At 48.4% G+C, this 27,081-nt stretch overlaps 1 long non-coding RNA gene across 4 annotated transcripts in view; it reads left to right on the top strand.

The window, feature by feature from the left end:
- The first annotated feature begins 9,904 nt into the window (after positions 1-9,904).
- Positions 9,905-27,081, top strand: part of LOC123000891 (uncharacterized) — a 45,603-nt gene continuing 28,426 nt past the window's right edge. Inside the window, exons 1-2 of one of the 4 annotated variants that reach the window (XR_008959770.1) lie at positions 9,905-10,040; positions 10,159-10,332. This is a non-coding gene — a long non-coding RNA (uncharacterized LOC123000891). The remainder of the gene's footprint in view (positions 10,041-10,158; positions 10,333-27,081) is intronic. The other 3 variants (XR_008959771.1, XR_006409260.2, XR_008959769.1) reach the window with 3 other exon arrangements.

Here is a 27,081-nt window from a genome sequence, read left to right on the forward strand (position 1 = left end):
AGTGTTACTTAAAAATGAAATTCCAATTTGGGACTTTTCCCATTTGCCTTCACTAATTACTTCTTTTATGTTCCACCCAATGGTACCGTAACTAATTCAAGTTCAGACAGAACTATTTCATCACACCCACCTGCTACTCCTGGCGAAGCCATGCATAGTCCACAAAGACAGAAACCGAGAGGGGTCTTGGGCTTCATGAGGCCACAGTTGTCACGCTGAGCCAACCACATGTGATCAGTTTGCCCTTGTCCAGGAGCATAGAGCATGTATTCACCCCAAAATCCATACTTGCCAGTCATATGACATGTGGAGATAAACAAAGACCAACCAAATGAGAACAAGCAAAAGCTATTTATTCAGAGCCCACTATATATAGCAAGGAAGTCAGCCACCATCACTTGCATTTGGCAGAGACTCAAAGGCAAGCAGAGGGAAATCTTTACAGTGAAAAAAAGGAAGGCTTTGGGTATGCCCCTACTGGAGGCTGTTGGTGCGGGGAAGCCATAGGAGGGCCAACTGGAAGTGAGCATCCTATGTGATCACTTAGGGAGCACATTTGGCTTTCTCTGGCCAGTCCTAAGTTGGAGGTGGGGACAAATATCCGGGAAGCTGACAGTTATTAATCAGGTCCTGGCCATCTGGGGCCAATTGTTTCGGAGGTTATTGTTTCCTGGATTGTTACTAGAGACAGAAGTCTGACTTCCTACGCTGCGATTTATACAGAACAGGCCAACTTCCTGGCCTGGTTACTCTATAGGCTGGTTTCCTGGGCTGGTTGCTGTAGATTGGGGGTCAAAGTTCAATGTTTATATGTGGTCTGGCCATTGTCCAATTAGATATTCAGTCTCTTGATGCAAAACCAAGCCAAGGAAGATGGCAGAAATCTACGAGGGGATCGACACGAATGATCAGCAAATGATCAAATGAGGTCACCGGAGTCATCCAAAACCCTGGCAGCAGCCCAGCCATTCGTTAATGACATCCTCTGAGTCCTCACCCACTTCATAGCCACACGGCTTGGTGACATTTTCCAGTCTCCCCTGCCACCTCACCAAAAGAGTGCCTCCAGTGCACTTGTGGTCCTGCCCACACCACCGAGGACATGGCTGTGCGGGGCTGGAATGCAGAACTTCGGCCAGATGTCTGTGTGACAGCTTACACAGAGGGGACCCTGGGGTTCCAGAGCTTTCTGATGTAAAGGACTTAGAAGAATCTCCTTGGGTTCAGCAATTCTAAAATGCTTTGCCATAGTTTCTTTGGAAGAACTATACCTACTTCCAACTGCCCAAAGTTGTCTTTAGGACAGCGTAGTGGATGGGATTTAAGATAGACTTGGCAGACGCCTGGGTGGCTCAGTCAAGCGTCTGCCTTTGGCTCAGGTCATGATCCCAGGGTCCTGGGATCGAGTCCCACCTCAGGCTTCCTGCTTAGTGGGGAGTCTGCTTCTCCTTCTCCCTCTGTCACTGCTCCCCGCTTGGGCCGTCCGTCGCTCTTTCTCACTATCTCTCTCAGTCTCTCTCTCTCTCAAATAAATAAATAAAATCTTTTAAAAAATAAGATAGAATTGGGATCCAATCCTGCTGCGATAATACAATTTTAAAAAACTCATGAAAAAGCCACCCAGTGTTTACTGGGCTGATACTTTTTGTTAAGTGCTTTAGATACGCTGCCTCGTTTATCCGTCTCAGCCGTCCTATGAGGTGGGTACTATTAGTGTTGAATTTTATAGGTCCCACTGGCCAAAATCAAGGTGTCGTCAGAGCCGTGCTCCTTCTGGAGTCTCTGAGGAGACTCTGTTTCCTTGCCTTTCCCAGTTTCTAGAGGCGCCCGCGTCCCTGGGCTCATGGCGCCTCCCATACTCCAACCTCTGCTTCCGTCAGCACCTCTCACTCTTGCTCTGGTGCTCCTGTGTCCCTCTCATAGAACCCTACGTGGCACCGAGCCCACCCGGACATCCAGGAGAGTGTCTCCATCTCAAGAGCATTAACCAAATGACATCTGCAAAGTCCACTGTACTGTGTAAGGTGAGGGAGTCACAGGTTCCGGTGATTAGGACGGGCACATCTTTGGGGGGCCATTATTCAGCTTGCCACGGTAGATAAACTGAGGCTCAGAGAGCTTAGTCGATCTTCACAAAGCCTCATAGCTCAGGGTAGCAGAGCTGAGGTTTGAGTTTTCCACCTACACCAGACTTCCCTTTCTGAGTTCACCGGCAATGCCCTGGGGGCCAAACTCAGCACATTGTCACATGTGCAAACCATGACCTTCCCCCCTGCATGTGCCCAGGCTTGTCAGCCCCATTGCCATCAGCCAGCACAGTCAGCTTTCTGGCCACCCACACCTCTTGGTCCAGAAGCTCCAGCGTCCAGGAAGACCACTGTCTGTGGGGCCAAGGTCTAGCGGCCTGAGAGGCCCCTTTTTAAAGCTCAGCCTCTGTTTCCACAGTCACAGCCCAGCAGTTGGCTCTGCTTTCGGTTCCTCTTGCCTCCTGTGCCTCCTCCGTGCACCACCTCACTTCCACTCTGACCCCCTTAAAGTTCTTCCCTTGTTCAGTCAGCTGAGCACACGGGGATCACACAGGGGTAATGCCTTCCTCTCTCCGTTTCCTCTTGAGAACAGGTCAGGGGGTAGGAAGAATATCTGGTTTAGCCAATCATTGGCTAGTCAGGGTGCTGTGGACCAGCGGACCTGTTCTGGGAACCAGCACGGCCCATCCCCAGGTTGAGTCCAGCCAGGAGGGGGACTCACTTGGGAGGAGGAAGATACTCTTGGCACTGCCACGAAGGCCTGACCTTCTGCCTCACCTTAACCCTCCCTGTTGACTATAATAAAACTCAGGAAGCCCTTGCTCAGCCAAACAGGGCAGAATTACAAATGATAGCAGAATACCGCTTCTGCGTGTGCTCAGTCTCAGACCTTCTGGGCTCCGGCCGGACCTGTCGTATTGGATGGTTACTCCATGCCCTGTGTGGCTCTTCATGCCTCTGTGCCAAGAGGGGCTGCTCTGCTGCTTTCCTTTGTTTTTTGTTTTTTTTGTTTTTTTTTATTGCATACGGATGGACAAGGGCTTGGAAGAATGAAAGGAGAGGTATTCGTTATAAAGAGGAAATGAATAAAGACCATGGTGAGCCCAGATTGTTTTATCTTCTCTTTATACCATGGTTCGTTTGACTGTTAGAATAATTGCAGATCAATTTCAACTTAAAACTAGTGCCCAGAATTCCCTTTGATCTCCAGTTGGGCCAATTGTATACAGGGAAGCCTAGTGAGAAAGGTGGCTCTCACAGGACATTTCTGGTCCTCTCCTTCGGGGGAACTTTTTCAAGAGTCTCTGAGTCCTGAATTCCCCATCTTTAATGCTCTATGGCTCTTTGTATTTGTTTTCTGCAGCTGAACAAGGCCTCAGCCCTCCCACCCACGGTGAATTCTGGCCCCCAGTGAGATCTTTTTTTTTTTTTTTTTTTTTTTTTTTTTTTTTTAAAGATTTTATTTATTTATGTGACAGAGAGACAGCCAGCGAGAGAGGGAACACAGCAGGGGGAGTGGGAGAGGAAGAAGCAGGCTCATAGCGGAAGAGCCTGATGTGGGACTCGATCCCGGATCGCCAGGATCACGCCCTGAGCCGAAGGCAGACGCTTTAACGACTGCGCTACCCAGGCGCCCCCCCCAGTGAGATCTTGCACGCGGCACTGCATAAATCCTGGACGCGGTTGAGTGAGGGAGACATTTATTGTCTGTCTTGGCTCTCAGTGGCTAAGTGTTTTCGTGGAGACATGTGCGGTAAGCTTGTACCACTGTCCTCCCAGCCTGAGTCCGACCGATGATGCTATAATGCTATGTCCTGTGACTCCAGGGCTCAGCTCACCCGGTGGCCTTCTCATGTGATAGATTCCAGTTTCCCAAGGGTCTTTAGGAGCATAACAATTATTACAAGCACAATCCAGGGTAAGGAAAAAAATATAGCCATGTTTCTTCAAAAACTATTCCAGTTTTCCTCTTTCCTCTTTCTTTTGAAATTCACAGGTCATTAGAAATTGGAAAATAACATAAACATAGTTGGCTGCACCATGTCGAGCATCTCCCAAAAGAATCAGTGTTTTTAAACTTCAAGACCATTGTTATGTTAGATTATTTCACTTGCAAAAATCAAATATGCATTCAACATAGAAACTGTCTTTCAAAAATAAAGTTTAAGATAAACGACATCCCGCAGGATTCCAAACAGCCAAGAAATATGTTTTCATAAATCCCTGGAGATTCTTGGAAAAGTCATTTACCTTTATGGGTCTTATTTTCTTAAAATTCAATGAAAGTGAAGGTCTTGGCTGGGTAATCTCCGAGACAGTGCAATTCAACGGAACTTTCCATGATGACGGAAATGTTCTGTACGTATGCCACCTGATAGTCGCCACCGTGAGCCTTTGAAACGTGGCTGGTGTGGCAAAGAACTCAATCTTTAATTTCATTTTATTTAATTTAAACTTAAGTAGTCCCACGTGGCAAAGTGGCTCTGTATTGGGCAGGGCCGCTATAAGGAAAATTGAAAGGGAAGTCAAGGCTGATGTTCTAGGCCTTGGGTCTACAGTTAACCTGCTCCGACTATGGAGACCCACTTCTCCACTACAAGCATGCTCTCAGACACTTGTGGCTGGCTGAGGAAGGGAAGACTGTAGGGCCCAGTAAAGCACATGCCTGCCTTATGATCAGCAAGACCACTTCAGATTCAAAGGAGAGAGGAGAGAGGGACTGGGTGAGCACTTTCAGATACAAGCCACTAGTGGCATGGCATCCGAGGAGAAAGAACTGAACAACGTCTTCTAGGATTCCTTTGGCCTTTCCTGGATGTCTTGGGTTTTTGGAGAGAAAGTACGAACTTGAGCTGGCTCCCTGCCGCCAATCAATCAGAAAGCTTTTAAAATGGGAGTCTATGAAAAATGTATTAAATACACACCCCCAAAATAAATGCAGTGAAGTTTTCTACTTAGAAGCACTCCTGAGGGCCAGAGTCTAGGTTCTCACAACCTAAAACCTTCATTAAGACCTCATTCCATGTTGAGCTCAAATCCACCTCTCCTAAGGGATCAGTCAGGTCCATCAAGGTATTTCCCCTTTTTGGGGGTGGAGGTGGGGGATCTGAAATGTGGTACTTTTCTACCCTCCCCCAGAGCTCATTTACTCCCTGAAATAAACAAAAGCAAGCGACACACTCATTCGTGCCATTGTGTCTGGTGCAATCACTGGCCTTTAAATCGTGACATTAAAAACACCTTCCAAGGCCCCGTGGAGCTAGGCGATTATGTTTAATATAACCTTCTGGGCTTTGGTTTCATGCAGAGCAACAAAGAATATGGAAACATGTAATTCCAGACTGCCCCAAGTACTTCTGCAGCCTTGAGTCTCAATTAAAATGTTTGTTTACTTATCTGCTAATCTCATTATTTTTTCTAAATCTGCGCTCAGTGAGGGGGAGAGTTCAGAATCCGAAGTTCAGCCATCTCTGTAATATGACCAAATTGGAAACCTGGAGAGAGTTCTATTCAGCTGGGGAGAGAAATACATAAACCCCCACGTGAATGACTTGGAGTGTCCTTTAACTTTCCCGAACAGAAAACCATTTGCTATGGAGAAGGTATGAGCACAAAGGAGTAACTTTTTAGAAATTTACCAGTGATTTTATCGTGGTAAATTGAGCCACGATCCCAATGAGAATACTTGCTATTATTGCTAGAAACGCATAGAGCCTGTATTTATTTTCAGAGGGGTTTTGGTATCATTTTTATTAGTTGCTCTTCACAAAAAGCAAAACAGAAACCACCCCAAACCTCTGAGAGGTAGATCAGATTTTATCTCTCTCTCTCTCTCTCTCTCTCTCTCTCTTTTTTTCTTTCCAAACGAGGAAACCACACAAAGTGTTTTGCCCTGGGGTCAACTAGCCCATCGGTGGCTGGACTGGGGTTAGAAGTTCTGGTCTCTAGACTCCCAAGCTGCTGATTGTCCCTGGAGCTGATCCTTCCGTCCCCAATGGGGACACTCCTCGGCGCGCTGTGCAAGCCGGTAACTATGCCAGCAGACAGGTCCTCCTCCCTAAATACTCCCCATTTCACCATCTCGAGTCCCTGAGGGCTGCGAACTGCCCCACCGGGGAGACCTTCTCACATGGTTCTTTTGCTTCCTTTGTAACCAACACCCCCTGAATGGAGTCCAGGATCCTTCCTGTTCTGAATTCTCTTCTATAGCCAATAAGTCACAGTATTATTTTTACTGTGATCTGGCCACAACCCCCAGGCTGTTCTAAGCCCCTGTTGGTTGTCTTTCCCCGAGGCAGAATGTTATTTTGACAGAGCGAGGCTCTCCCCACGTGTGGTGGAGGGCTGGCGAGAGCGCTTCCCAGGCCCAGCACGGAATGGCTGAGCAGGGCAAGGTCATCCCCGTCCTCGGGAAAGCTGGAGGAGGGCCATTGTCCAGGGGAGCCCATATCTGCCCGCAGGCCAGACACAGGGGGAGCAAACGCGTTGTCCCAAGGCTCCCCCCGAGCAGCACACTTAAAGGAAGAGATTCTGGCTTCTAGAAGAGGGCAAAGCAAGATTAGGAACACAAAACAAACAAGTAAACTTCGTAGGTCCATGAAACAAGAGCCTCGGCTCTGCATCCACATTTCCAAGTTAGCGTATTACCCACAATTCCCATGGTCGGCCACTACAGCGTTTCCCAAAGAGTGTGCTGTGGAACACCAACTCCAGGAGGCACTTTGTAGAATTGGGGTCTCATTGTCAAATAGGTTGGAGAAATACCACATATTACATTTCCCTCTTATAGAGTCACATTGGCATCCATCTCTTGGGCATATCAGAAGCTATGAGAAGTTCCGCCAGAAGAACCCTTATTTTGCTCAACCCATTGCTCCAGAAATTCAACCTGGGGCAGATTCTCCTTTGAGTGGGACCCACGCTGCCCATCCTGACAGTTTCATTTCTGCTCCTGGTGTTACCTCTCCAGGTACTCCCCACTGCCCGAGGCCTCTTGCGAGGAGTTCTGTCTCTCACTGAGATGCCCTTCTGCTGGTCCTGTCCTCCTTCTCACCACCCCTCCACCTCAGTCAGGTCCACAGTGCTCGCTCCTAAGCGTTCTCCCTACTCTCTAGCATCTTCCAGTAAACCCTCACCAGCTCATTTGTTCTGTTTAGAACCCCTTTCTCCACATCCCACTGTGGTCAAGACCAACCAAGACTCCCTATGGCTTCCTGCAGTAACACTAGAATCTTCTGCCTCCCTGCTGAGAGCTTCAACACTGACACTCAACCCCCCTCCCATCCAGCCACAGGTTCCCACTCAACTCTTCTCTATTACCTCTGTCAGGCAGGTCCCATGAGAAGTGTGATTAAGAACAAGAGTTTGAACCCAAGAAACAGACTCTTAACTATAGAGAACAAACTGAGGGGTACCAGAGGGCTGGTGGCTGGGGGCAAGGAGGGAAATAGGTGATGGGAATTTAGAAGTGCACTTGCCATGATGAGCCCCAGGTGGTGTATGGAAGTGTTGAATCACTGTACTATACCCCTGAAACTAGTATAACTCTGTATGTTAACTATACTGGAATTAAAATAAAATTTAAAAACTATACTGGAATTAAATTTTTAAAAAATTAAAAATCAGAATCAAAACTTCAAAAGCAAAAAAACCCACAAAGAAACAAGGATTTGGAGATATTTGTGAGTTTGAATTCTTTCTTTCCCCTCTGAACCCTGTGGCCTACGCCTCTGAACATCAGTGTTCTCATCTGCAGAATGAACAGAATAATAAATTCTCAGGGCAGGGAGAAGATCATACATGCAAATGTGTGGCCTGGAACATGGGAAGCCCCAAAATTGTTAACCAGTCTTCTGAGCCATATATCCCCTGCTAACCCTACTTCTAGTCTTGGGTTTATTCTGACAGACATACACACACACATAGAGACACATACATACCCCTTCTAGAAAACCTTCCCTCCCTTCCCCATCACCTGGACCGTATCCATCCCTCTGGCCTCAACTCATTTTCACCTCTTGCATGAATCCTGCCCTGAAGACACGTATGCAGAATCCCCTCTCCTGGGTTTCTCCCACCTGCCCCGCCTGAGTTGTTCTCTAATGCTTCCAGACACATTCACCTGGTCCCCCAATAAGACTGCAAACTCTCGAGAGCAGGGGCCTCTTCCTACCATCTGCGTGGACCCACAGACGCCGGCTCTACAGGGATGGGGAGCTGACCAGGTCACGTACTCACGGTAGGATGGACCTGGTATATACTCCTCCTGGTTCTTAGAAAGCCCTATTAATTTTCATTTTACTGTAACTTTTGAAAACTGACCATGATGGCATATTATAGGGAAAAAGGAAAAAACTCCCAAACCTGCTATTTTTTTTATATGCCAAATACCAGAAAGTTTTCTGGCTTCTTGTTCTCAGCGCTCTACTCTGGCGCAACAGAACCATGTCCTTTCTTCCCTCCTCTCTCCTCCTGATCGGAACCAAGGTCTTTTGGAATAATGTACTCCCAGCCCTCTCCAGCAATTTTCAACTGCCCCCTTCTCCTTCTTCCTAAAATATTCACACATGCATGCACCTACCACCATGCACACGTGTGTGTACCTACACGCCCACACACATACACATGCATGCACACCCCTACATACACACGCATGCACGCACGCGTGCACACACCAAGTCCCCATTCCCATCTGTGCCACCATCCTCCTGCCAACCCTCATCCCAGGTGCAGACAACTCTGCACAGCAGAAACTGGAATGCTAAACGTAAAAACGTAGGGATTTCCTTATCTGTCAGCGCCTCTTCATTACAGCCCAGCTAATGTGAAATGAGGGGGTTCTTTGCCCCCACCTGCCATACCCTAGGAGGATCTTTTTACACAGCAGATGTTCATCTACTTGCCCACAGCGTGGTGACAAGAAGCCGTGGCTTCCCAGGTGGGCACAGGTGAGAAGGCTCCTGTCCTGCCCTGTGAGATGGGGAGCAGTGACGGGAAGTGGAGACGCGGGAGGCATAACGCCCAAAGAGGGGCCAGAAACAACGCTAAACAGAAAAAGGCACCATGATGATGAAGGGAACTGAGAACAATGAAGAAGAGTTTGTTCTTGACCGTCCCAGGGCGAAGAGTAGTTTCTAGGAATCCTTTCATAGGTACCAGTGAACTCTATCGTCTGTATCAACGCTCTCCCTTGACCTTTATTCCCTCTTTAATTTCCCTCATTAAACTGCTGGCACTTACTGTCTCTGTCACAGACGACACTTTCAAACACTTTCAAATTACTGGGGAGTAACCGGTGGTCACACAGGAGGGGGAGAGATGGCCGGAGTGATCGATTGTGGGGGGTTGGGGATTACATAGGCAGAGCAGAGCCCGGGAGGTCAGACTGTCCCCCCGCCCCGGCCCGGCCCCCACCTGCCGAAGCTCAGCACCAGTACAATAGCAGCAGGCGGCAAGGCTGTGCCCTGATGGGCGCTCCGGCTGGAACAGGAATCAGAGGTGATTGGCGTAGACAGAAAGTCCCGCGGCGGGAGAGCCGGATCCAGGCAGGCACAGCGGTTAGCTCACCTGGCTCCCCAGGTGAGACGTGGGAGCAGTGGGCGGGCAGTATGCGTTCACACCTGCATACACTGCGCTCGTGGGGACTAGTTGTAAAGCCTGGTGAGGTCCTGGCAGCCTTTACTCCACGGAGAACCTCAACACCCTTGACCGTGCGTCAGAATCCTCAAGGCCCCTTTCGTTAAGGACCTGGAGCTTCGTCGAGCCTCCCGCTGAGGTCTGCGAGAGCAGAGGAGGCCTGACCACGCACGAGCAGGGAGCCCGGGGGCGGGCCTCCGAGCCGGTCATTGCCCTCCACGCCGGCAGGGGGCGATGCCGGCGCGCTCTGCGGCACAGGCCTGGAGGAGGAGGGGGCCTCCGAGAGCCACCCACGCCCCCCGCCAGCCGGTTTGGCTTGCTGCTGGCTCTCCCGGGCTGAGGCTTGGGGTCGCTTTGCTCCAGGGGCCACAGACTCAGGTAGAGCGAGCCCAAGAGTCGGGTAGCACCTGTGCAAAGCGTGGGTGGTCGGCTGTTTTCCCTTTCTCCTCGTTCGTGCGTTCGTTTGTCCCTCTTACTCTTTTTCTTTTTTCTTGAGCCGTAGGTGCTGACACTGCTCCCAGCTTCGGCTTCTCCCAGCTTGGGATTTAAAAAGAACCTGCCCTGGATGGTCCTGCCCCTGCTCCGGGATACAGAACTCCTCCGTGCGCCGGAGGCACCGGACGCTTCCATGGCGCCCACGACTGCAATGGCGGGGTCAGCTTGTCCTCAGGTAAAAACACACGTTTTCTATCTTCGCTGCTTCCGCGAAGTCGTACACGTGCTGCCACTCGGATGCCCATGGTGGAGAGGAAGGAAGTGAACAGCCGTGGCCCGGGAGGGGGTGTGCAGGTGGGGTTCATCGGAGGGGAAGGCCGATCGCTTTTCTGTGGGGGGAGCTTCACGGCGGGTGAGGACCTTATTGGAGAGTCGGTGGGTGTAAGCCTGGGGACACAGCTGTCAGGGAGAATATTCCTTCTCGAGTGAGCCAGAGGCTTCATGAATGCACCGAACATGCCGCAGCCCTGAATTCGCTGTTTGCCACGTGGCTGGGGTCATTCCCCACCAGGACCTTGTTCTGTGGACCTGTGGGTGCCCGACGCTGGCCACGGGTGACCAGGAGCCGCCAGCACATCTTGAATCAGGAAAGGAAGCCAGAGGCCAGGGGCCAGATGAGGCTTGAATGTATAAGAGGAACATCGTCCACCATCCTACACACACACACACACACACACACACACACACAAAACCAACTTGAGAACTAAAAATAGGGGATATACAGGAGATGGTGGAGAGGAGAGCCATAAAGGAAATTCGTTTTTGACCATAGGGGTAGGAAAAGGCTCATCTCCTCCCTCAGTTGGCACAGAGGTTGATGGTGCAAGCTGTGCCCAGCCCTGCCCTCTCGTTTGGGCTGTCGGTTAAACCGCTGCAGGGGAGGGCGCCCCACTGTGGGGCTGTGTTCAGCTCCCACTCTGAGCTGGGACGGGTTGGGGATGGACCCTTCCAGGTGCTGGCTGTTTGCTCAGAAGGCCCCTTCCAGCTCACACTCCTTCTGCACCCAGGCGATGGGCTCCCCTGCCCCTGGGGAGGCCACGGCACAGGCTGTGAACTGGAGACCCACGGCCTGGAGCTGAAGGGCACCCAGAGCCGCCTCTGGCGCCCACCCCAGCAGTAGAGTGTCGTTCAGGCCTTGGCTTCCCACTGAAAACCGAAGCTAAGTTAATAAGTCAGCCATTTACAAGCCACCTTGTACCCTTGAAAGATAAGGGGTGCCCTCAACCTGGCCATAAACATTGTCCAAGGTCAGAAGTCTCTGGGGGAGATGTCTTTGAAAAATGCTGTTTCCCACAGTCAGGGCTTCCTTAGCCTTTCCAGGGCCTCCCAGAAGAGGCGCAGAGACAAGTCCCATGCACCCACTGGACACTGTGGGGCCGCAGGGTGCACATTCGGATCACTGGCCCCTCAGGCTCGTCCCAAGTCCTGGACTCCGGCAGCCCAGGTCTGGCTCCTTCCAGCCTAGCTTTAGGCTGTGGCTCTCCCATCCGTCACTCTCCCTCGTTCCCGTGAACAACAGAAAGATCGTGGTGTCTACCATTGTGCGCTTGACAAGAAAGATGATTCCATCGGTTTAAAGATTCCAAAGAGTTACGATTTTCTAATAATGATTACTTGAATAATAATGCCATGGCTTCTCCCCCCACCCTTCTCCTTTTTCGCTTCTTCAAGTGTCACCGTCTTTCAAAACATTTATTTCATTTGCTGTCCCTGCTTGCCTGGTGGCCGGACCCTGGGCTTCATAGGGTGTTTGGTGCTGGCCCTGTCCTCACTCTTTCACCAACAGCTTCCAGTTGTGAGATGTGTCCCAGGACCCAGCCCATTCACCAGGTCAAATTCACCAACTCCAGTGATGCCAGTAATCCTTAAGTTGTAGGTATGGGTACAGCTGGTCTGTTTAGAATGAGCTCAAGCCAGGGTCTCCAAGACCCAGGTACCAATCCAAGCTCTGCCCCTAATAGGCTTTGTCTCCTTGGTCAAAGCACTGAGCCTGGACTCAGTTTCCTCAGTGGTAGAATGAGTACATGCCCTCATCTGTAAAGTGATTAAAAGCTCAGCGAGGTTCCTTCCAACTATTGCCGTCTTTGCCTTGGCCCTCAGCTCAATTCAAGGCCCTGTCCGGACAGCATGCGGCCCTCTCATGGTAGCCTCTCTGTTGCCTGCCTTGTGCTTAGTTTTATCCAGAAAGCTATCAGAGTCAAGATAGCGAGAGAAGACTGAATAGCAATTCACTCTCCAAACCAGGGATTCGGATCAAGTTGCAGGTGGGGGGTCAACTCCGTGCCCAGACCTGACATGTTAACCACTGGATGAATTATTTTCACTTCTGTGAAAAGGCGTCTGCTATCTCTTCACCAAGAAGCCTGCCGCATCTTAAAACCACCAGTGTCACGAGCTGTCTTCTGGAAGGTGAAAATGGGCAGGATGTGGTTTGAACTGACAAAAAAATGAAGCAGCCCATTCCTCATCAGGGAGTTGGAAGTGATTGCAAGGCATGAGGAGAGACTGCGTCTTTCCGACTTGGAGCCAACTTGGCCAGTGGGTCCGGACCAGCCACACCGGTTCCTTCGTACCAAGATGGTAAAGAACAACCACCACCAAAAGCAAAACCAAATGGGTCAATAATAGTTCCTGTTTTCAGTAGAACAACATTGTATCAATACAGCAGCTCCCCGTGTGCAGAAAATACTCACCTGTGCTTCATGCTTGCAGTAACCGTCAGAGAAATGCAGAGCTCTGTTGGCATTCTCCCAGAGAACACTGAATAGGGTATGGTTATGAAGATGGCAAGGTAGAGAGCTGGCCCAGGAATCTGCAAGTCCTGATCTGTGATTCAAATCTAATGTCTGCTTCTTCTGAATTCATGTAAACAGAGCCCCATTTCAGAGGAAGAAGCAGATCCCCAGGCAGAAGCCTCTCGTGCCGTCGTAGCATGGGCCATAGCGCACTCCGTGGCCTGTATCACCACTTTACCACCTGCCCCCCTGCCTGGCACCTTACTGGCCCGTGAAGACCCTCAGTGAGAGTCCACCGACTCAATAATTGACCATAAATAATGAAAATACCCAGAGGCCGCTAACCTCGAAGATTCAGAGCCAGAATTCTCCGCTCTACCATGGGATCTTGTGGTAGAAAGGTTTTTGCCCTGCCCTCCTAAGCCAGTTAAACAGATGAAAAGCCCTTGCTTTCTTAGCTTTCCTGGAAAGGAGAAGCGTTGCCGTGAAAAGGCAGGAGGAGAATGGGTACCTAGAAATGAGTGGCGGTCTGCTTTTCTCAGAAGATAGAACTCACCTGGCTTGATCACTTCTAGCACAGGCTCATGGCCCCGTGATAGCGCTGCTTCCCCAGGTCCCATCTGCAGCGACCTTCCTCAGCCTGTTTGTGGACACTTGTCTTCGCTGAGAGGAAGTGTTTTAAAGGAGGGAATGATCCTGTCACCTTTGTGGATGGGCTGGCTGAGCCACATTTTAGGCCGTTGTCCTTCTAAATGATTTTGGGGAAAGCGACATGACTTTGGGGTTGGTGCCTCGTCTCTAATATGGGGGTGCTGATCATAGCACCCACCTGGTGGGTGGTCATGAGGATGGAGTGATGTCTCCAGGTGCGTGCTAGGACAGTGCCCAGTGTGGAGTGAGGGCCCAGTGCGTGGCCCTCTCACAGGGTTCTCGAAGCAGTGTAAATCATAAAACCTCAGCCTGCTCGTTTTCTTCGTAGACATTATCCAGAGCAGCAGACCTTGTTTAATGTTCCCCTGGCTTCCTTCCCTCTGTTTTCGGTCTCTGGGGAGGAAGGGGGTAGGGCAGAGGGGAAGGGAAGGACATCCACATGTTGCAAACACCACCTCTGTAAACGCCTCCGATTAATTCACGGCACTCAACTGAAACTACTTTTTATTTTTAGCACACATAAGCATCGAATGTATGGTAAAGGTTATGCTGCACATCGGTGGGGAAAGCAAGGACCACTCCATAAATATGAAACGGGAACAGCTTGCTAGTTATTTTAGAAAATGTGAGTCTGTTTTTATTATTAACCACCCACCACAAATTCCACAGATGGACCGGAAATTAATGCCCTCCTAAATCCAAACCCAAATAGATGATTTCAGAATGAGGCATGCCTTTCTAAGCATAACGGTGGCAGACGTGCAGATTCAAGCACATAAAATACCAGCCTGTGAAAATTGCAAAATAATATAATCAAAGAATAAATGTCATGGCAGATTAAAATATTTGTAACATATGTGAAAGCCCATTATTGGGTTAACTTATCTTTTTATTCAATTTTAAGAGCTCTTTGTATATTAAGGACATTAGCACTTTGTGTCTCATTGTGTCCTATGTCATCATCGACTTGCTTGTGGTATCCCCTGTCTTGCAGAAGCTTTTAACCCCTATGCAGTTACATTAGTAAATCCAACAGAAATTAATTATAAGCTGACTTCATTGTGTATATATCTATATAGTCACCTTTAATGTCACCTGAGTTGGGAGCCTTGCCAAGAATAGCGTAAACTGTGCCAAAGAACGATCTATTGTTCGAGTTTTAGTTGAGAGGGTTACACAGAACTTTGGATCTCGGCTCTCCTGTTGCCTTAATAAAGGGCTGGGGGGAGCTGGAAAACTATTTTTGTTGGAATTTTGACATAAGGCTGCCCTTCTTAAAGATTTAAAGCCCTGTTTTCAATCCATACCCTCATTTCTTTGTCTGAAATACCAACAAAGTCACCAACTTTTACCAAATGTTTTCAGAGGCAGAAGCCAGAAAAGTTTATCACATCCCTGAGTGGCTGGTACCAAACGTTGTCTGACGGTACTCTTCCTACCTTTCAAGGTCCCCTGCATCCGAGGAGGCTAGATATCAGTATACCCAGTTCCTTCACCCATTTCCATCCGGTTTCCAAAGCTGGGCATGGAATTTCCAAATATAGACTAGAACAGGTAGGCAGGGGATCTGGTGCTCCTGATTTCATTAGGTGTCTCTAAATCTCCATGAAGTTTTTATTAGTTCTGGTAAGCAAGCGAGCAAGCAAGAAAGCGAGAAAGAAAAAAACCCCAGCAGGTCATTTGTTAAAGTCATAAAGCTGAACTAAATGGATAAGGTCCTCTAATTGACCTCGAGGAAGCTCAGGGACACTGTAGATCAGCTGCTAAATGACTTGTGATGTCTCGATTTAGAGAAGACGTCTGGCTCCCTAGCAGATTTGTCTGCCCATAAATTTCTTGATTAAGCTAACGGCCTCTGCCAGCAGAGCCAGATCTTCAGCGCGGTGTGTCCACTTGAGCTAGTCTCGTGACAGAAAGCGCGTTCGATGTGGGTGACACAATATTTAAATTTAAACTTGTGTTCATCGTTCATTGCCAGGAGATCAGTGTCGTCGTCTCGGTGGGAGATGGGAATCACCCAGGTCGTAGCTCTGATGCTCCTGGAGGTTTATTCATTGCGCCCGTGGCCTGGAGGTGGCGCTCTTTCTGACTTCTTGCTGCCTGCTGCGGATGCCTGGTTTTCAGTACGTCAGTGCCCCTTGTGGGAAAATACTGTTAAACATTTATTTTTGATGGTTCAGTTCAGGCTCCACAAGACGTCACTGAAATGCCCGAAGTCAGTGCTTAGTATAAATCACAGGCCTCGAGGGTAAGCAAAGAGCTGCTCACTGTACCTCAGTTGTCTGTTCAGAGAGGACAAGGGGTGAGAGAAGCTGCATGAAATTTGAGGCTTATGTACCACCGTGTCCTCTCTTCAGCTATTGGAAGTGAGGATGTGGGCAAAATATCCCCTTTTCTTTCTTTTTTTAAAGTAGGCTCTATACGCCTTGTGGGGCTCGGACTCAAAAACCCAAGGTCAAGAGTCACGTGCTCCATCGACTGAGCTGGCGAGGCACCCCCAAATACTCCCTTTTAAATGACTGTTTCCCTTTTTTTTTTTTTTTTACTCCTGATATTCTTTCCATCAAGAAAAATAAGCTTATCATAGAAGAAGTGTGAAAATCCTGCTTAGGAATGCATTACAAAAAAGCAAAGAAACAAATCTCAAAGGTTTTTATTTTCTGGAACTTTCTTTTCCCAAGCAACTAACCTATTTTCTCCTGGGCAGGAATTTCCTGCTACCAACTATAACCTAAAGAGCTCTCTCAACCAGGAAGAGGCAGGACAAAAAAAAAAAAATCAATAGCTGTAACCACAGATCCTGCCAAAACAGAATTGCTCTGGGATGAAATTACTTCTGCCAGTGATTCCTTAACAATGGTAGTCAAAGGCATTGACATTGGATCACATATCCCAAGCATCTTAAATGAACCGAACATTGAAGAAATGAGACCAGGCTACTTGGTTTCGACTTCTGTTTCTAAACATGAAATAGAATATTCAGACTGTCTCTTTCACGCCCTTGTGGAACCAAGTTACTCCTAGGGCAGGTGCTTGGGAGAGCCTGTAATTGGCATGTGAGTTGCTATTTTGATCTTCTTATCATCTTATGAATTTCCTTCCTATTCCTCGCCCTCCCACCAGCTTTACAATTCCCTAAATACCAGAGACAAAGGAAAGCCTTGCTCCTCTTGTAGCCTGCTCATAGAAGACCTAGAATTTCCCTCCCGAGAGGCAAGCACTCCCCCAACTTCTGCATAGGATGTGCCAGGAATGTCCTCCAGATGTAAATGGGGAAAAGCTTTTTTTGAAATTCCCCAGAGGTCTAGAGATTGTGCCATGCGGTATGTGTGAATCTCATTCCACAATCTCAGATATGAAAGAAATAGCACATCTTTATTTAAATCAAATTAAATGAGACTAAACCTCCCTTCCGCTGGGCTGGCAGAAAAATTAATCTCATTCTTGATTGGCAGGAGGAGTTTGGGAGCCCCAGGGTCCAAGACTGAGCCTCGTCAGGTGCCCCACAAACCAGGCACTGGGGAGCAAGGACTGGGCTCGGCTTCCTTCTCAGCAGGGGCCACCATATTGCCCACATATGGTCCCCACATATTGATATATTGTGCCTTCTTCCCCCCCATCTCTCTTTCTTTACAATGAAGCACCTCCCTGCCCGCCAAAAAATATTCTGTCTTTTCAGCATCTCTCCAGTCATGTCCAGTTGGAGACACCTTATGCTAAAGTAATTTTACTTGCCTGTGCCCCCAAAGGAACACCCCCTCACACCCCACCCTGCACCTGGTCTTCAACTTAACCCCCTGGAGAAAGTCAGACTTCTCTGAACACAAAGGGCTGTCTGCAGGCAACTTCCATTTTCCCATTGCAATCAAAACCTCCTAGACAAGGCTGAGTCATTGTTTGTGGTCTGTTGTTTCTTTATTATATTTTACGTGCATTTATTTATTTAAACACATGAAACACACCAGGTTCGTCGTTGGTCTCTAATCATTCCAACACCTGCCGTCTTGGTGACTCATTGTATGGCTGCTGTTTCTGTTGTCTCTCACGTACGGTGACTTGTTTTCTCACATGTTTGCTGATCTCTCTTGTGAGCTCATGTTCCCTGGAACTGTACCTGTGGTGAATCTGGATTTGAAGTGTATTCCTTCAAGAGAGGTTTCGTGTTTGCGTCTGACTGCCACCTGGGATGCTGTAAGCCTGGAATTCTCTTGAAATTTTGCTAAGATTTTTTGGGGGAGGGGGGCCTTTGAAAGCTATGAACTGTGGCTATAGACTGTATGAGTGTAGGCTTGTGGTTAGGAACTTTCTTGGGAGACTTTTTTGGGAGCCTTTTCCTGGGAGACTTGGTTTTGTTTCTTCCTTTACTGGGAGCCAAGATTTAGACAAGCAAGCATCCTTATTGTTCTTCTGTCTGGTGGTTTTTTCTAGTTCAAGAGTGGCATTCATCAGAGTTCCTGGCTTTGGGTAGGTTTCTCTGATCTGACATTTCAGCTTGTGTGGTCCTCGGCTCTACCCACTGCCACCAGAGCTATAACCTCTTAAAACCCAAGGTCTAGAACGCTGTGGATAATAAATGCCTGTGAGGTGAATGGCATCTTTGGTCTTCTCTGACAACATTTCAAGGCTTTAACAGTTTCCTTTTCTTCCCTTTCCCTTAACCATACATTTGTAAAGTTAGGTAAGGGAGGTTTCTTCAAAAGCCCTGGGCTGCCATATTGCCCACGTGACTTCCTACCATAGTCTCTCTTTTTTTGTTCCTGTTATAGTCTCTCTCTCTCTCTCTCTCTCTCTCACTCTCTCACTCACTCTCACTCACTCTTCCCTTAGTCCTTCTGACACTTTGATAACCAAATTCCTGTATTAAATCTTCTCTGTTCAGAATCCTTACTATAGTTTTGGTTTTCCTGACTGGGCCTCTGGTGCAGACACGATTCCTGAGTCTGACTCAGCTCCTCAGCCCTGACCGCCATCTTCCTTCTCACCTCCCCACTGCAGGGACCAGTAATGGGGGCTGCAGAGCAGGTTGTGGGTAAAAAATACAAAGCTAGAGTAAACCGGAGCATCTCACACGCATCGATTAATGCAACTGCGTAAATTAGCGTATGGGAAAGAAAAAGAGTTTGGGAGTCGATGCTGGTTCAGATTTTCAACGCACTTGCTGGCAGTGCTACCTGAGGCAAGATACTTTGCATACGTGCTGTGGGTTGAAAATCCCCCCCCCAGTACCTCTGGATGTGATCTTATTTGGAAATAGAGTCACTCAGCTGTAATTGGTTGGGGTCAGGTCTTACAGGAGTAGGGTGGGTCCTTAAACCAATATGAGCAGGGTTCTTAGAAGAAGAGGAGGAGATACAGACATCAGGGCATGGGAGGGGGGTTGGGGGGAGAACGCCATCGGGGGGCCAGAGGCAGAGACTGGAGGGTCACAGCTGCACACCAAGCACCCCAAGCATCCACCGCCACGGCGAGGAGCTAGGAAGAGACAAGGAAGGATTCTCTCCAGAATCTTGAAGGAGCATGGCGCCGCTGCTCCCTTGAATTCAGACGTCCGGGCCCTAGGGCCGTGAGGGAATGCGTTGTTGAGTGAGTCCACGCAGTGCGCGCTTCTATGTTAAGGCAGCCCGAGCCAATGAATACGTTACCTGCGTCTGTTTCCTTGTCTATAAAAGGGCGTAGTAACACTTTATAGAGTTGTTTTAGAGATTCAAGTAAGACAGCGTGTGCACAGCATCTGGCCCCTAGAAGGCAAACAGGACATAGGAACCGTTGTCCTTCTTTTGCAGTATTGAGCGAGCTGGCTGTGGCTGGCTGTACGCACAACTCCATTCCCGTCGACAGTGCCTGCCTCCCTGCACGCACCCCCCCCACCCACGTGTGCACGCACACGCTCTTCTGTGTGTACCCCTGTGTTATGTTGTGGCAAAGCCTGATGTGCTTTTTTCCCCTCTTAAAACTTCCAGAATGTTCATTTTCAGCTGGGCCCGACCTGTGTGAAAGGTTTGGCCCGATGTGAAGGGCTCCAAATCCAGCGATGGCCCAGGAGATAGGACGGTGGGAGAACACGATGTTCTCAGCGTGGCCTCTGCTCCCTGTGGCTTTAACATCTGTGGCCTGAACTTACAACCACAAGGAGTTCCAGTTGTAAAAGTTGAATAGAAAGTGCCGTTATTTTATATTTGCCAAGGTGTTTGCCCACAATCGGTAAAAATGGCCTCACTTCTGTTCTCTTCATGTGCCCTTATTAAAAAAAAAAAATTTGCTGTGATACCTCCAATTCAGATGGAGGGAGACCGCATGGGTTCCTTTTGGTTGGGTCTGAATCTGCATGGGGATCACAGGGAGCAAGGGATTCTGTTAGCACCTGATCCCTCCCCGGGTACCCCAGGCAGCTGCTTGTCATTTTTCCTAGCCTTTAGGAACACGCAAAAATCACTTTGCAAAGGAAGTAGGTTAACTTTCCAAAATGTCCACAGTGCGATTGAGAAACGCAGAGGCCGCAGCCTCACGCACACGTGCAAGGAGAGCGCAGCTGTGGAGAGAACGTGGATGTGCCCACCTCTGGTGTCCCCTTGCTGCTGGCTCCCAGCTGCTTGGAGATGAGATGGGAGCAGCCACAGACCGAAGACGGCTGCCTGCACATGTGCGCCTGTAACTTCTCGACGGCGCCAGCACCGCTCGCTCCCTCTCCTCCAGGGGCAAACGGATCAGAAGTCTAGAAAAAAAAGCAGAACTCAGGACTGACCTGCTGCCGGTCTGAGTCATCTTACCTTTGAGCCACAGATGGATGGAGGTGGAGAGCCATTAATAGCGCACCTCTCCAGCAAACACATGACGGCCTGAAGAGAAGCAGTCCCGGGAGCTCTGAACAGCAATTAGGCAAAATCCTAAATTACAGAGTTCTCACTCCGCAGAAAAATGCAAATTATAATTTTGCCTCCTCCAAAAGCCCACAGCCTGATTTTGCCCTCCATCTGCAAAATGCTTCCCTCCTCCGAAGCAACTCCCCCAAGAGGCCCTCCTGGGCAAGCCAAGAAAGGGTCCTCAGCGTGGGTCATGTCAGTCTGTGCGCTCTTCCCGCTGAGATTGGGAGGGAGGGAGACACAGAAAGGGAGAGAATCTCGTTTGCAGAGCTTTTATCAGTGATAAATATGTGTTGGGCGCTGACTCTGTGCAATGCCCTGTTGGGGATAAAACAAAGTATGAGATGTAACCCTTATGCCCAAGTAGTTTCCAATCTAAAAAAAAAAAAAAGAAAAAAAAGTCCAAACGTAGCAATTTCTTGAAGCACTTAATTTTATGCCACAGGTACTTACGGCTGTAGAAATTCAGGGAAGGGGGGAGGCCGCTGGAGGCCAGAGGAGGAAATGCTTCTTGGAGGAGAAGGAACGTGTGGTGGACCCCAAGGACAAGTGGAATGAACAGAAGAGATGGAGGGAATGGCCCAGGAGAGGGAAGGCAGCAAAATCCTGGGATGGCCACATGTGGCGAGAAGCCACGCTCACCCTTGAATGACCGGGAGTGGCCCTCTGCCCTCCACACTGCCCCCATGGGCCCTAGGCCTGCCCAAGGGCATCACCCCTGCCTGAGGCCTTGGTTCTAGCACTTCCCGGATGGAGGGGCCCGGATTCCCTCTGTGCCTCCCTGCGCCTCATTTTCCAGCGATCAGCCAGTGTCTCCCAGGGGCCAGGCAGTGCTGGATGGCAGGGCCTGTCTTTCCCTTCGTTCCCAGCCTGGAGCTCAGTGCCTGTGACACAAGGCGCATAGGCTGACTTGTTGAATGGAGGGCGAGTGAAGGAGAATACCGTGACCTGAGAACAAGCTGGGAGGGGGGGACCACCTGCTTGCCCATCTTCCATGTTCTACCTCATCGTCGTCTCCCTGGGTGCTCAGGAATGGTCAGTGGGCTCTCAGTGTGTGGCCATGCCACGAAGGAGTCAGAGGAGTGGTGGCTGGGAGGCCCCTCTGCTCATTCCTGCCAGGTGCCGTGGGCTCCCCTGCCTTTATTGGGTTTGTAGTAGTATCTTCGGAGCTGGAAGAGGCATCTCCATTGTTCCTGCGGACTTCGCTCCAGAACCGGTGAGCTCCGTACCCAGCAGGACATGGGGTGTCCTCCCCTCCGTGGTGGGGTTTGGAGACAACTCTGCCGTGTGACTACAGCTCCGCAGAGCCCCAAGGGTACCAGGAGCCCCCCGGAATGTGCAGGATGCGGGGCCTGCTGGGGGAGCCGTGGGAAGGGACCAACTCTCCAGGGGCCTTGAGCCCGACACGGAGAATTTACTCAGTGGTATAGGAGAGCCATTCGTGCGTTTTCAGCAGAGGGGATGTGGTTCCATCTGTGTTTGGGAAAGATGCCCCCAGCTTTGATATTTTCAGCGGTGAAGGGTTGTGTGGGTTAATGAATCACTCTTTACAGGTCTTGGCTCGTGGGTACGCGTCCATCAATACCCATGTCTAATTCGTTATCCAGATGCCCAGGGCACCAGATTTATGGGGATGTGGGAGAGAGTCGAGTGGGGGCGACTTCTGAATGGGGAGCCTTTGGGGTCCCTCCGCCCCGAGGTGCTGTGTCAGCTCACGTCCCAGGGCAAAAGCTGGCTTCTCCCCGAGTTATTGGGTGTTTGCATCCCTCAGTTGCACACTACACCCGAGCTAGGTTGCCGTGTGCTTGTTCCAACTGTAGAGCTTGTGTGTAAATCGTTGATTAAGTTATGACGGTGAATCAGGAGCGGAGGGGGGGGGGGTCTGAGGTCTGATGTAGGCAACGTGCAGCGCTAGTAGTAATCTCTGCTTGCGCAGCATCACAGAGCCGAGAAGCTTCCACCAGTTGTCACCTCACTTTGAGCCCGTAACCAACGAGGCATGGGCTCTAGGGTCAGACTGCGGGGATGGACCCCAGCCCTGCCATCTGCGTGCTGTGCAACCTCAGGCAAGATACTTTCCCTCTCTGTGCCTCAGTGCTTCCTTTATAAGATAGAAACTATGACAGAATCCACCTGCCGGGGGTATTGTACGGACTGAATGAACCAGTACGTGCCAAGTGCTTGGAACAGTGGCTGGCTCTCAGGGGGCAGGTTCTAACACGTTGGTATTTCTTCTCCTCCTCCCGGCTACTGAAACACGGCCAGAATTGGACTTCCTTTTGTCCCTTTCCCATGGACTCACCACTGATTCTTGGTCCCTCCATGTGCAACATCTGTGAAGTTCCCATTTGTACTTTTTCCCAGCTTGATTCTAGAATACTTATAGGCCTGCTTGTTTCCTTGGATTATGTCAGTCCCTACCTAATCAGTAATTAACATATTTGCACGCATGTAGGATTGGGTGCCTGGCAGTGAATTACTCTAAGCAATTGTTGTGAATTAAACCAGGGGCATTTGTATTCCACGTTTCTAGAATATTCTAGGCACTCAGTGAAGTGTGGTGAATGAGTAAGCGGTGTGAAGGGCAACAATAGAAGGTACCATTTGGGCTGGTGTAGATTCATTATCCATCATGCACATCGCACAGTGAGTCAGTACTGTGAGTGCTTCTAAAATGATCTCATTTAATTTACTAAGTGTGGAACTTAAATCATACTGTAAAGCAGAACACAGTTATGAAATCACATCAATGAATTCTGGTCATCTGACCAGATACTTTGTACTTGATAAACTTTAAAATGTAGTGTTTCTTGATTTAGATTTACCATGACTTAAGGAAGTTAAATTTGCAAACTTACAAAACTGGCAAATGAGAAGTTACTTGACTTACAAAAGCTTTCTTCAGTTTTATAGAAAAAGTATCCCATTGGAAGTATCTATACATGTCAGACTCCCCATGGTGTTAAAAATAAAATTCAGTGTACTGAAATTGCTTTTTCTTTTTTTCCGGGAGTACATTGACGATACAGAGAAATCCAGCTGTGTTGCAGCCTGAGTAGAAATGGTCCAAGAACAAATGTAGGTGCTAATGAGTATATAGAACTCATAAAAGATTAAAATATAGAAATGCAGTAAAGACGCAAGAGGGGGAAAGAATGAAAAATGACTAAGAAAGGAAAAGAGAGAGAGGAAGAAGAATGTCGGGAAGGCTAAAGCCCCCGAGGAATCAAGGCCTATGGGATACCCTGAAAACAACAAAAGGAGTTTATGTTGTCATCCGTAGCTTAGAGGAACAAAGATAGCTGAGCCCAGTGGGGCAGATGGCATGATTTCAGCGGGGCGTGGAGAGAAAGGAGCTTCTTACCTCTCTGTCAGGAGCAAGCTCAGCAACCACTCAGGCAAGGGTGTAACCCGATGCCCCAGGATTTTGCCTTTAAAGCCCAGCTGGCACCGCTCATGACTACACCAAACTGTCCCAGCCTCTGCGCTTGGGTTCTTCTTCTGGATCTAAGTTGGTAAATTGGCTCAACCTTTGACTCAACCTTTGTTTCTCATTCTGTAATGTGATGTTTTGACCACTTCAAGATCCGGGATCTCACGTGGCTGAAATCTCCCAGCCCAGCATACACCTTTAGTAGTCTTCAATCCTTTGGCTCAGTTCTTAATTCTCTCTCCTCACTTCCTCCTTTGATAGAGCTCATATATGGATTGGAAGAACAGAAGCTTGCCGTAGACCAGAGTGTACATTGATGGTAGCAGAGCACTTGATAAAGCTGCTCATTAAATCTCAGTGGGACAGATAGGCAGCTTGTGCACTGCAGGGTAGTAGCGTTGGGTCAGCAGTGTGTCCCAGGGGTGTTTTATAGGGTTCCACAACATGGTATCCGTACACACAGAAACACATAATAGAGCATTCCATGTTCTTACCAGGTCATTGGGCACAATTATACTCTGAGTCTTTGTGTTTTTTTTTTTAATTTTTAATTTTATTTTTTTAAGATTTATTTATTTGAGAGAGAGAGGGGGGAGGGCAGAAGGGAGGGGAGGGAGAGGGAGAGAGAGAATCTGAAGCAGACTCCCCACTGAGCATGGAGCCCGACCGGGGCTTGATCCCACGACGCGATCATGACCTGAGCCAAAATCAGGAGTCAGGTGCTTGACCAACTGAGCCGCTTAGGCACCCCAAAATTTTTTTTTTTAAGTAAATCTTAATATTTAGAGACAGTTCCTTCATCAGACACATTCTGAAAAACCCTGCATTTGAGCGGTACTCCAAGAATGCTGTTCAGGGTTATGTGGTGGAGACACTTGTAGTCCAGATCAAAAGGCTCTGTACTTGTCCCTGGTCAGTTCAACATTTTTTTTTTTAATCCGTGACCTAGAGTAAGAGGTAAAATCCATGCCTATTGATTGGTGTTGGGAAGACAATTAATACAATGGAAGACAGGGTCAGACTTGAAATAATGTAAACAATAACTACTCAGTGTTCCTTTCCAACTTGACTCCTGTACTGTCTGCGCGATATGAAGAGTTAATTGCACAAAAGTCTAACAAGGGGGAACTGATTTAGCAACAGTTCGTGCCCGGCCCACAAGCACAATCTGAGTCAACAAGATAATGCTAATACAATCCAAAGCCACATTAATAGCAGTTTATTGTCCAGACCATGTCTGGAGTGTATATCCCATCCCGGGTACTACATTTTAAGAGGACCACTGGAGACTAAATTGTAGAAGAGGTTGGACGGGATGAAAAAAGTCCGTTATATGAAGACTGTTTGAAGCCATTAAACATGCTCAGTTCGGATAGGAGAAAACCTTAGGAGGACAGAATATGGGTTTGTCTTCCATATAAAGGATTATCATATGTACATTGTGTAAGAATTGATCGGTGCGCTCAAAGTGTCAATAGTGAACCAGAGAGTAGTGGTCACATTTCACTTCAATATGAGACCTTTTCATGTTTTGGGGCATCTGGGGGGCTCAGTCGGTTAAGCGTCTGCCTTCAGCTCAGGTCATGATCCCGGGATCCTGGGATCGAGCCCAGAGTCAGGCTACCTGCTTGGCGAGGAGTCTGCTTCTCCTGCCCCCTCTGCCCCTCCCCCTGCTTATTCTCTCTCTCTCTCTCTATGTCTCAAATAAATAAAATCTTTAAAAAAAGACCTTTTCATGTTTCATCTGGTCCAATGATGGGATAGGTTGTCCTTGTAAGTAGGAAGTGTCCCATCACGGGAGGTTTTCAAGCAGATGCTGAGTGCCCAAGTGTCAGAGGTGAGGAATTGGTGATATCAAAGGACACTTTGGGATTAGATCTAAGAGTTTTCTGGTCATGTAAATACTTAACTGCCTCCTTTGGGGGGATGATAGCTGGGATTACCTAGACTGTCCTTTTGACATTTCACAGAATCTTGTCCCACATCTAATCCTCTACAAAGTTTCTGCTTTTAATTCTCAGTTCGATCTAAAAATGAGAAGTGCTAGGAACTGCAGCCACTGAAGCCCCGAGCTGCTCTCCTGCTCGTGTCCTTCCTAACGGTCACGTCCAGCTCGTTCTTCACTGCTGCGAGATAGCCCCCGTATCTTTACAACACATTCTTCTTTTCGTTCATACTGGTGTGACTTGGTTTCTATTCCTGACAAATGAAAGAACTTTAATTATGCCCTAGTCTAGTGCCTTTTATAATATGATCTCATCAGAAGATGAAGTTCAAGTTTATTTTTGTTATATTTTTGCAATGTACTTCCTTCCTGTCCTAATGCCTTGGGCACTGAACTCCCCAAACACTAGAGCAATAGGTCAGTGAGTCTGATTTAAGCCTCATAGTCATTCATCCTCGGTATATGGTACTTGTAAGAACCCAAAGAAGGCTCCTGTGAACAGTTTAATTTACATTTTAATTTTTAACAAAATACATGCCCTGCAATGCACATTTTATTTGCAAGGCAGCCTTCCATTATGCAAGTACTAATTTCTCTCCAAAATGTCTCACTAATGGTGTAAGTTTTATACCTATTGTTTCTGGCCTGGAACCAAGAAAATGGCATAGCCACTAAAAGTTCACTTGTTACACAGCTGGTCTGACAGTTAATTAATGGGCTTTATTAGGTTGGAGGGTGGTAGGCCTCCCTGAGCCAAGTTTAGGACCCAGTTAGCTCTCAAGGGTCAGGTGCTCCGATGCAGCCCAAACGTCATGCTGTTAACTCCCCGAACCCTTGGCAAAGCACAACTTTCTGTTTGGAAAGTAATGGCCTCATGTCTCTCGTGAACAAGTCCTGTTAGAGATCAAAGCAGTCTTTCATAACCTTGTTTTGATGAGTTAAGGGAAAATGAACCAGAAACATGAGGATTAAATGTCCCTTAAAACTCCCCGTGGGATGTAAGTACTGAGAAGAATGTGTTGGGCCAAACCATGTATGGGATTTTATCAGACCCCAAACATGTGGGGGAAACAGAGCAAGGCTTCTGTCAAATTGAGATATGTCTGGGTTTGCCTCCACCTAATTGGTCTGTATTATGGTCCTCAAGGGGGTCTCGTTATGGAAAGGACACCTGCGCTCTCCTGGGGGGCTGCTCCCACCTACAGAGCTTAATCTCTTCGAATGGACCAGTTGTAACCATCTAAAATTTGTGGTTACTTTTGCTTCAAGTCCCTTTTCCCATGAAGTGATTCTGCACAAT

The sequence above is a fragment of the Ursus arctos genome, unplaced genomic scaffold (genome assembly GCF_023065955.2).
Source record: "Ursus arctos isolate Adak ecotype North America unplaced genomic scaffold, UrsArc2.0 scaffold_17, whole genome shotgun sequence".
NCBI classification, from domain to species: domain Eukaryota; kingdom Metazoa; phylum Chordata; class Mammalia; order Carnivora; family Ursidae; genus Ursus; species Ursus arctos.